The sequence below is a fragment of the Saccopteryx leptura genome, chromosome 1 (assembly GCF_036850995.1).
Source record: "Saccopteryx leptura isolate mSacLep1 chromosome 1, mSacLep1_pri_phased_curated, whole genome shotgun sequence".
Classification (NCBI taxonomy): domain Eukaryota; kingdom Metazoa; phylum Chordata; class Mammalia; order Chiroptera; family Emballonuridae; genus Saccopteryx; species Saccopteryx leptura.
The window spans coordinates 279,372,678-279,383,270 of NC_089503.1; positions in this window are offsets into that span (position 1 = coordinate 279,372,678).

Consider the following 10,593-nt stretch of genomic DNA (forward strand, 5'->3'; position numbering starts at 1 on the left):
TGCCATCACATTCTGGACCTCTAGTTCCCTCACAGGTCTCGGTTATGGGAATGGATGGGACATCCCTTCTTTCCCTCTTTTTACGCCACTCCTGACATGCAGTTTTGCCTCAAGCCTGCCTCCATACAGGACCACTGGCAGTTGGAACCACTGGAATCCATCCATCTCCAGCTCACCAAAAGGCTAAAACCTGCAAATCCCCCTATTATTTCTCTTTTTTAAAAAATCCTTACAGGACCACATCCGCGAAGTTTCTCCAGTCACGGCCAAACAGATGTTCCTCCTAACACCCCTCAAAACCACCACCAGCCGATCTCCCCTTCCCCACGATGCCCCTAATCAGTAGAAAGTAGCCAGATGGATAAACGGCGCCCCTATTCTATTTAACACAAAAGATCAGAATGTAAGGTTGGTGGATAATGGGGGAAAGGCCAGGGAACTTTGGCTGGGACCGCCCACAACCATGCACACCAAAAGAAACTTCCCAGGAGCTCTTTGGAAAAAAGCAACCGTCTGTCAGCCAGTGAGATTTCACCACGTCATATTAGCTTGCCCACTCTAGGGACCCTTTAAATATCTCCCATGCAGGTCACCACTTGTAACTTCCTTGGCCTCCATCTTTCCTCAGGGCCAGGGAACCTCGTTGGGCGGGATGCACGCTCTGTACTCAATAAAGCCTTTTATTATTCCACACTTTGTGGCTCTGATCCCTTACTTCTTTCTCAGCAGGGAAAAATACTTACAGTATCTAATTGCAATTTTAATTTGCATTTCCTTAATGACTGGTGATGACTAGTGATGTTGAGCATCTTGTCATGTGCTTTTTTGATATCTCTCTCTTTCTTTGGTGGAATGTCTGCTCAAATGTTTTTTCCAGTATTTTCTGGAGAGTTTGTCTTCTTACATAAACCTTCTCTCAATGTTTTCAAACAAGATCTTTGCTGTATAAATATTTTCAAAGATTTTCAATAGTGAAAGTTTAAAATTTTGACGATGTCTAATTTATCAATTTTTTTTTCTTTACTGTTTGTACTTTTTGTGTTCCATGTGAGATATCTTTGCCAAAATCATGGTCAATAATATTCTTTTCATTTTGCTTAGAAGTTTTATATTTTTAGCTATTACATTTAGGAATATACAACATCTCAAATTAATTTTGGTATAAAGTATAAGTCAAGGGTCAAGGTTTATAATTTTTCTTATTGTTATTTAATTTATTTTACATCATTTATTAAAAATTTTATTCTTTTCCTATTAACTTGACTTGGAATATTTGTAGAATATTATTAAACATAAATGTGTGAGTCTGTTTCTAGACTATTGTGTTCCATTGGTCAATATTCCTATCTTTGTATCAATACCACAGTATCTTGATTACTATAGCTTCATAATAAGTCTTCCATATAAATTTTTGAATCTCCTTGCCAATTTCTGAAAAAACTCTGCTGGAATTTAGATAGGGATTGCAGTGTCTCTATAGACCAGGTGGATATAATTGGCATCTTAGTAATACTGAGTCATACAATCCATAAATATGGTATAGCTCTCCTTTAAGTCTCCTTTAATATTTTTGAGCACAGTTTTATACTTCTAAGTGTGTCAGTCTTTAACATCTTCTGTAAATGTGGTATTTCGTATTTTTATAATATTAAAATTATTTAAATTTAATTTTTATTTCTGATTGTTTATTATAGAAATAAAACTAAATTTTGTATATTAAACTTGTATCCTGAAATCTTATTAAGCTCACTTAGTAGTTTTAGTGGATTTTTAAAAATATATTACTTGGAGCCCTGGTCGGTTTGCTTAGTGGATAGGGCCTTGGCCCGGCGTGAAGATGTCCAGGGTTCTATCCCCAGCCAGGGAACACAGAAGAAGTGACTGTCTGCTTCTCTACCCTTCTCTCTCCCCCTTTTCTTCCTCTTCCCCTCTTGCAGCCAGTGGTTCGATTGGTTCAAGCATCTGCTTCTGGTGTGGAGCTTGGTTGATTTGAGCATAACGGCCCCAGATGAAGGTTGCTAGGTGGATCCCAGTAAGGCACATGTGGGAGTCTATCTCTCATCTCCCCTCTTCTCAGTCATAAGAAATGATGACATCGGATCATTTACAACAACATGGATGAACCTTGATAACATTATACTGAGTGAAATAAGTAAATCAGAAAAAACTAAGAACTATATGATTCCATACATAAGTGGGACATAAAAATGAGATTCAGTGACATGGACAAGAGTGTGGTGGTTATGGGAGGGGGGAGGAAAGAGAGAGAGGGGGGAGATTAGGGGCACAAAGAAAACCAGATAGAAGGTGACAGAAGACTATATGACTTTGTGTGATGGGTATACAACATAATCAAATGTCAAAATAACCTGGAGATGTTTTCTCTGAACCTATGTACCCTGATTGATTAATGTCACCCATTAAAAAAAAAAAAGTTCATTTCTTGCCCTGGCCAGATAGCTTGGTTGGCTGGAGCCTCATCCCAGAGTGCAGAGGTTGCCAGTTTGATTCCCAGGTCAGGGCACATACAAGAACAGCTCAATGTTCCTGTTTCTCTTTCTTTCTCCCTGCCTTTCTCTCTCTCTCTCTCTCTCTCTCTCTCTCTCTCTCAAAAAAGTACATTTCTTAGGATTTTTAATGTTTTTATATAAGGTAATGTGTATTACCATGTTGTATGCAAAAAAAGACATTTGCACTTCCTCCTTTGCAATCTGAATGCTCCTCACCCCCAACCTTAGGATACTGTCCAAACCTTCCAGTGTCTTCTCTGAAATATCATGTCCCCAAAATAGAAGTTATAAAAGCAAACATCCGTCCTTTCCTGTTTCCAATATTAGAGAAGAAAGCTTTCAGTCTTCCACAGTTAAGTATGATGCTAGGTGTATGTTTTCATAGATACAGGTTGAAAAATTTTCGTTCTACTAGTTTTTCTGAGAGTATATCTTTTCATTAATGAATGATTTAAGAGTCAAAAGTAAATTAAGGTAATTCACTCCATCAGTAGCGTAAAAGAAAAAAAGTCTTAAATTTATATAATAATCTCAAAAAATACAGACATTTGATAAATTTCTTCATTTACTCACTTTAAGTCACTGAGCAAACTATGGCTAGAAGTTCCCTAATGTAATAAAGATTATCTACCAGTATACTTATATAATCCTCATAGTTTATTTTTTATAGGAAATCATGTATTAATGGACAGGGAGAAAATAAAAGGGCCAATACATTGAAGATTTAATGAGTTAAGAGGAAGGATATCTTGGGAGTAATGAAGAAAAAAAAAAGAGTAGAAATTTAAATATATTATTTTGGAACAGTTCCAAGTTATGACAAATACAGAAAAGTGACTAAAGTATAGGTTGCCTAAAGTAGAATGGAAGAGGACATTTTCTGGCTGCTCAACAAGGCATAGAAATTCTACTCAAGGCTGTCCCTGTGAGTCTTCTTGGTAGTGTTGTGCAAAGCATCACTATCTGTGATGAAAAAAAATGTTCTATAAGTATATTCTCATGTGTTGTAGCAATTAGTATATGTGGCTCTTGAGCACTTCAAATGTGGTTAGTGTAATTAAAAAAGTAAACATTTTAATGTCACTTTAATTTAGATATAAGTAGCCACATGTAGCTAGTTTCTACCTTACTGGGCGGCATAACTTTGGGATGTTACATTACCATGGTTGAGGTGGAGTAGAAGACTGAGCTTTTCCCAAGAGTGTCACAAAATTTTACCTAGCGACTTTAACCTTTAATCTTTTTCCAAGACCTGAAATAGCAACTCATTAGGCTGTTAAAAAATGGAGGGGATAAGCAATGCTCCATTACTTCTACTTTCTTTTTATTTTTTAAATTGACTTTATTGGGGTAACATTGGCTAATAACACTACATAGGTTTCAGGCATATCATCATAATACATCATCTGTACATTGCACTGTGCATTCACTACCCCAGGTCAAGTCTCCTTCCATTACCATTTATCCCCACCTTCACCCTTTTCTACATGCCCCCAGCCCCTTTCCTTCCTATAATCACCACATGGTTGTCAGTGTCTATGATCTTTTTTTTCTTTGCTTAATCCCTTCAACTTTTCCACCCAGCTAGCTCTACAACCCCTTTCCTCTCTAACAGTTGTTGGTCTGTTTTCTGTATCTATGAGTCTATTTCCACTTTTTTTTGTTTGTTTATTTTGTTTACTAGTTTTGCATGTAAGTGGAATCATATGGTACTTGTCTTATATTATTTCTCTTTTCCTTCTTTTTCCTGTTCATTTCCTGTTATCTCTCAAGATCAAGGATCAAGGGAAATGTCAGAAACATTTTAATTACCCAAAATGTGCTAGCTATTATAATAAACTTTCTCTAATTATAAACAATACTGTAATGAACATCTTTCTATATAATACAGGTGTTTGAGTACATCTATGATTATTACTGTGGTATACTATCCTAGAACCAAAATTACTGATTCAAAGAGTATGAGCTTTTCTAAACTCATTTTGAATTGCTTTCCAGAGAGATTCTATCAATAACTGTCCCTCAAAATATATATAGCACTTTTCAACTCATATCCATTAGCCAAATATTTTTTCAGTCTTGGAAAATTAGTTGCAAAATGGAAATTTACTATTGTTTTATTATATGTTTATTTGATTATAGACCATATTTATGTTAATTTCATAGAAACTTATGATAGAGTTCTCTAATATATTTCATATTTTATATATATTCATTTCCTCATTCTTTCTACTTCTCTTTAGCTCAAACTCAGAATAACAATTTTTTCACACACAGAGGGAACAATGTATGTCCTCTTGCATAGCATCACATTTGTTTCTCTGTAATATAAATCCTAATTATCCCTATTTTCTGATACATTCTTAACATGACAGACCACAAAATAAATATTATTTCTGGAAATTCCAATTTTCCTAGAAAAATTTCAAGTTGTTTTCTCTCACACAACATAACAAAGATCAGTCAGAACCCCTAAAATTGTCTTTGGAACCACAGAATTCTCCTGTCCTCAACTACTGCTAATCAAGTGTCAGTGAAATTCCCCTTACCTCCTTTGATCACCTTGCCCGTTTTCTCAGGCTTCTCTGAGTGGATAAAGAAAGATTCCTTCATGGGTTCAGATGTCTTCTTGGATAACTCTAAGTGTTTAACAATGCTTATAACACAACACATGGGCTAGTTTAATCATTCATTCTAGAAGCTAAGACTAGAGAAGGCTGATAGGTTTTGAAATGAACAAGGCCTAAATGAACAAGAGCTTATATTATGCTTGTAAGCTTATAAATCAGAAACAAATACAAAAATCCAAGTAGACATTACCTGTATAGTGCTGATGATGGTGACATTCTCCAGCCAGTAGGTGGAAGCAGACTCCTATCTGAGAAGATGGATGGAAACTGTAAACTGTTCACATGTCTGAGTAGTCTTTTAGTACTTTGCAGTAAAAGCAGCTTTCATGCTCCAGCAATCAGCTATTTCTTGGGCAATATTTATGGAGTTACTAATCCTTTTTCAAAGGAGATTAAGAGCCTTCAAAATTTAACCCATGCCTAGGACTTTATAATATTTTTCTATGCATCTTCAGTTTAGATGAAGTAAACATAATAACTGAAGAATAAAACACCATCTAGGTAAGGTTTAATACTAATAAATTAATCTTGTACATGGTAAAAATGAATTCTGTTCTTGCCCCTTTCTCCCAGAAAGACAGTGTTACTTGACTTAGGATCAAGAAGGCAGGACTGGACTTGGAAGAACAAATCCACAGGGAAGGGAGTAAGGGGGAGGTCATACATGATTTAATAGTGGAACAATGTGATCCGGGAGCTCCATGAAAGTAGAGATGTATCTACAATGTTTGTTCAATGGCCAGCACAGTTCTGGTGATGTAGTGGATCTCCATTAAATTTTTGTTGAATAAAATGGTGAATGGTTAAATAGAAGTTTACATGGTGTCTCTTCTCTGAATTTCAGTTTTCAAGTGTCCCTTGCCAACTTTAGGTAATGTATAAAAGCAATATGAAAGGCAGTGGAGAACAATGATGTAGGAGGCTGAATGATGGCCCCCCAAGTATCCATGTCCTAATTCCCGGGACCTGTGCATGTTACATTAAATGTAAAAGGGACCTTGCAAATGTGATTAAGTTAACAACCTTAAATTGATGAAAGTATCCTGGATATTCTGAATGAGTCCTAAGTGCAGTCAGAAGTGTCCTTTAAGAAGGAGGTCAAGGAAGATTTGAAAAAAAATGTTTTTTCAAGTGCTTTTTCTGATTTTTTTTTTTGTATTTTTCTGAAGTTGGAAATGGGGAAGCAGTCAGACAGACTCCCGAATGTGCCCCACCGGGATCCACCCGGCATGCCCACCAGGGGGCAATGCTCTGCCCATCTGGGGCGTCGCTCTGCCGCAATCAGAGCCATTCTAGCGCCTGAGTCAGAGGCCACAGAGCCATCCTCAGCGCCCGGGCAAACTTTGCTCCAATGGAGCCTTGGCCACGGGAGGGGAAGAGAGAGACAGAGAGGAAGGAGGGGGGGGTGGAGAAGCAGATGGGCGCTTCTCCTGTGTTCCCTGGCTGGGAATTGAACCCAGAACTCCCCCACGCCAGGCCGACGCTCTGCCACTAAGATAACCGGCCAGGGCCTATTTTTCTGATTTTATTGAAATCATTATATGGCTTTTCTTCTTTGTTTTTTTAAAGACTTTATTTATTCCATTTTTAGAGAAGAGAGAGAGATGGACAGAAAGAGAGAGAAGGGTGGAGAGCAGGAAGCATCAATTCTCATTTGTGCCTTGACCAGGAAGCCCAGGGTTTTGAACCGGCAACCTCAGCATTCCAGGTCGACGCTTTATCCCATTGCACCACCACAGCTCAGGCCAAGGAAGATTTGACTCTATTCAGAAGAGAGGGTTATGTGAGGACAAAACAGAGATCACAGTTGTATACTTTAAACAAGGAAGAAGTGGCCACAGTCAAGGAATACCAGAAATCACTAGAAGTTGAAAAAAGCAATGAAACAGTTTTTCCCCTTGAAGGCTTCCAGGGAAGCAACCAGCACTGCTGACACCTTGTCATGAGCCTAGTGAAACTGATTTTAGATCTGTGACCTCCAGGGCTGCAAGATAATACATTTCCAGGGGTTCCCAAACTTTATACACAGGGGGCCAGTTCACCGTCCTTCAGACCTTTGGAGGGCCGCCATATACAGTGCTCTTCTCACTGACCACCAGTGAAAGAGGTGCCCCTTCCGGAAGTGCGGCGGGGGTGGGGTGGGGGGAGGATAAATAGCCTCAGGGGGCCGCATGCGGCCCATGGGCTGTAGTTTGGGGAGGCCTGATTTAGGCTGTGTTAAGCTGCCAAGTTTGAGACACTGTATACGGCAGCAACAGGAACATCAGACAGGTGGTAACTGTCTTCTTAATCCTTCATGTCACTTCTTGGAAGAAAGGGAGGTACTGAATTATCAGATAGAAAGAAGAGTACAGGCTTGCAGGGGCACAATAGCAGTAACTGGTGCCTCAGTTCTTAGCAAACGGGGAAAATCTTAGGGACTACAGAATGTTCTGATGAAGGCAAAGGATCAGAGAGCCCCTGCCATGACAGTGACTGAATTCTCTCAGGTGTGGTAAAGTGGGCATGAGTATAGGTGACATCTAAGTACAGATGTGGCACTTTGTGGACTCTCAGGCAATCCAGGTCCAGTTTGGGAATGGCACAGACTCCATTTAAAAGTGCACAATAATAAACAGTCATCACCAGCATAATTGCAGTAGATTGTACACTTTCAAAATGGCCAGGGTTCTGGAAGGGTGGTGTTGTGGTTGTTGTTTTTTAATATGTGTTTCTGAATAAGGCAAAACAGATGCACTTGTAAGCCTCTTGAATACTTTTCTGTCTTGGAATTGGAATCTTCCACCACCAAAGTATTTTGTTTATGAAGCATGGAGTGTGTTCCAATCACATTGGCCTTAGGCATGAAATAAATCAATGACTGGATTTTTAAAATATGGATTTAATCCAAGCCAGACCTGGCCTAAAGCTCTGTAAAACCTAAGATGGAGTTTTACTGATGTTGGAGGCCAAATGTTAGAAAATTCAATCTATTAAACGGTCTTATGTGTAAATGCAACTGAATAACCTTGGTAATAAAGTTCAATTAATTATAAATAATACCTTAATAAAGTCTTTCTGTAAAGAGTCACTCATGTAGAACTTTGAGTAAAAAGTTCATTAGCTTCCAGTATGATATTTGTGTGTGTGTGTGTGTGTGTGTGTGTGTGTGTGTGTGTGCTTTATGGGCAAATAGATTGTTGTTGTTTTTTTTAATAAAGAAGAAGCCTTTTACACCTCCAGATGTTTACCAACTTGTCCTACCTCTCTCAAATCTGGGACATTTTATTCAGTTTTTGGTGCCTACTCTCTTCCAGTTTCATTACAGTGTAAGGATAGGTGAATAACAACTATCCTTTGACATACTGTAGAACCTGCAGGCAATAACTAAATTAGCAAGAAGATACATACTAAGGAGACAATAACTGCTATTGAGAAAAATAAGTAAAATAATGAGATAGAGAGGAATAGCACATGGTATTTTAAATATTTATTTATTGATTTTAGAGAGAAGATAGAGAAAGAAGGGTAGGATCAGGAAGTATCAACTCATAGTAATTGGCTTCTTGTATGTGCCTTGACCGGGCAAGCCTGGGTTTTGAGCCAGCAACTTCAGCAACTTCAGCATTCCAGGTCGATGGTTTATTCACTGTGCCATCACAAGTCAGGCAAGCACATGCTATTTTAGATAGGGTTGTCAGGGAAAGCCTCCAAAAGCTGGTGTTTGAACAAAGAAAGAGTAGAGATCAAGTCCAAGGGGGCAAAATGTTGCAAGCATAAGACTCAGAAAGTGCAAAGACTTTCTATAGGGGCTGCTCGGTATGTTGGAGAAACAGAAAGGAGCCTTGAATAGAGCAGTGAGTATAGCAGGGGTGGAAGCAAATGAAATCTGAGAGGTAGCAGTAAGATTAGGCAAGGCCTGTTAAGGCCATGGTAACATTAATTATATATGATGCCAGAAAGTATATTCTATATTATGTGAGCATTTGAAGGCTTTATTTAAAGTTACTAGGGTTCTATAGACCAGTTTTTATCCTGGGTTAGTCTACCTTGAACTTTACAGATCTTGATTTTCAACTTGGTTTGGCCAATGACAGGTCTCAGTGGAGAGATAACAGGATAAGGAATCAGGGCACCTAGCTAGCAATCTCAGAGTAACTGGTAAGTAACTTATTTCAGTGGACTATGGAACCTTTGAATTCTGTGGCCCTGAGCCTTTGATCTGTTAACTAAATGACGTCTGAGGTCTCCTGCAGTGCTGAGGTATTGTGATTACATTGGAAGTAGGTATTCTGTGTTTATTAGTTGGCCTGTCATTATGGGGTTCTTTGCAAGGTGGGAGCTACAAAACTTTTTTTTTTTTACAAGTCAATAACTTTAGCCAGCTCTGAAATCTAGGCGAGAAAGAAAAAGGAGAAAAGAAGACAACAACATAGGCAAACTAATTTTTTTTGTTTAAATATTGTGGAGTAGAGGTTAAAATATAATTTTATCAAAATCAAAACTGTACATTGTAGATATAATACCTTGTACCATATCATCATCTCTTCTAAGTCAGAGCTTTGAACATGTTTCAATCAGATAAGGTGAATGAACAAAAGACTAATGTATCAGAAAATGTGACTTTAAGTTCCTGCTATGACATTAGCAAGTCAGGTACACTAATATAATCCTTTTATGGCCTGAGGTCTTTTTTTTAATTTTTATTAATTTTAATGGGGTGACAACAATAAATCAGGGTACATATGTTCAAAGAAAATATGTCCAGGTTATCTTGTCATTCAATTATGTTGCATACCCATCACCCCAAATCAGATTGTCCTCCGTCACCTTCTATCTAGTTTTCTTTGTGGCCCTCCCCCTCCCCTTCCCCTCTCCTTCTCTCTCCTCCCCCCCCCCAACGCCCCCATAACCACCACACTCTTGTCCATGTCTCTTAGTCTCATTTTTATGTCCCACCTATGTATGGAATCATGCAGTTCTTGTTTTTTTCTGACTTACTTATTTCACTCCGTATAATGTTATCAAGATCAAACCATTTTGTTGTAAATGATCTGATGTCATCATTTCTTATGGCTGAGTAGTATTCCATATTGTATATGTGCCACATCTTCTTTATCCAGTCATCTATTGAAGGACTTTTTGGTTATTTCCATGTCTTGGCCACTGTGAACAATGCTGCAATGAACATGGGGCTTTATGTGTCTTTATGTATCAATGTTTCTGAGTTTTTGGGGTATATACCCAGTAGAGGGATTGCTGGTCATAAGGTAGTTCTATTTTCAGTTTTTTGAGTAACCACCATACTTTCTTCCATAATGGTTGTACTACTTTACATTCCCACCAACAGTGAATGAGGGTTCCTTTTTCTCCACAGCCTCTCCAACATTTGCTATTACCCGTCTTGTTGATAATAGCTAATCTAACAGGTGTGAGTTGGTATCTCATTGTAGTTTTGATTTGCATTTCTCTAA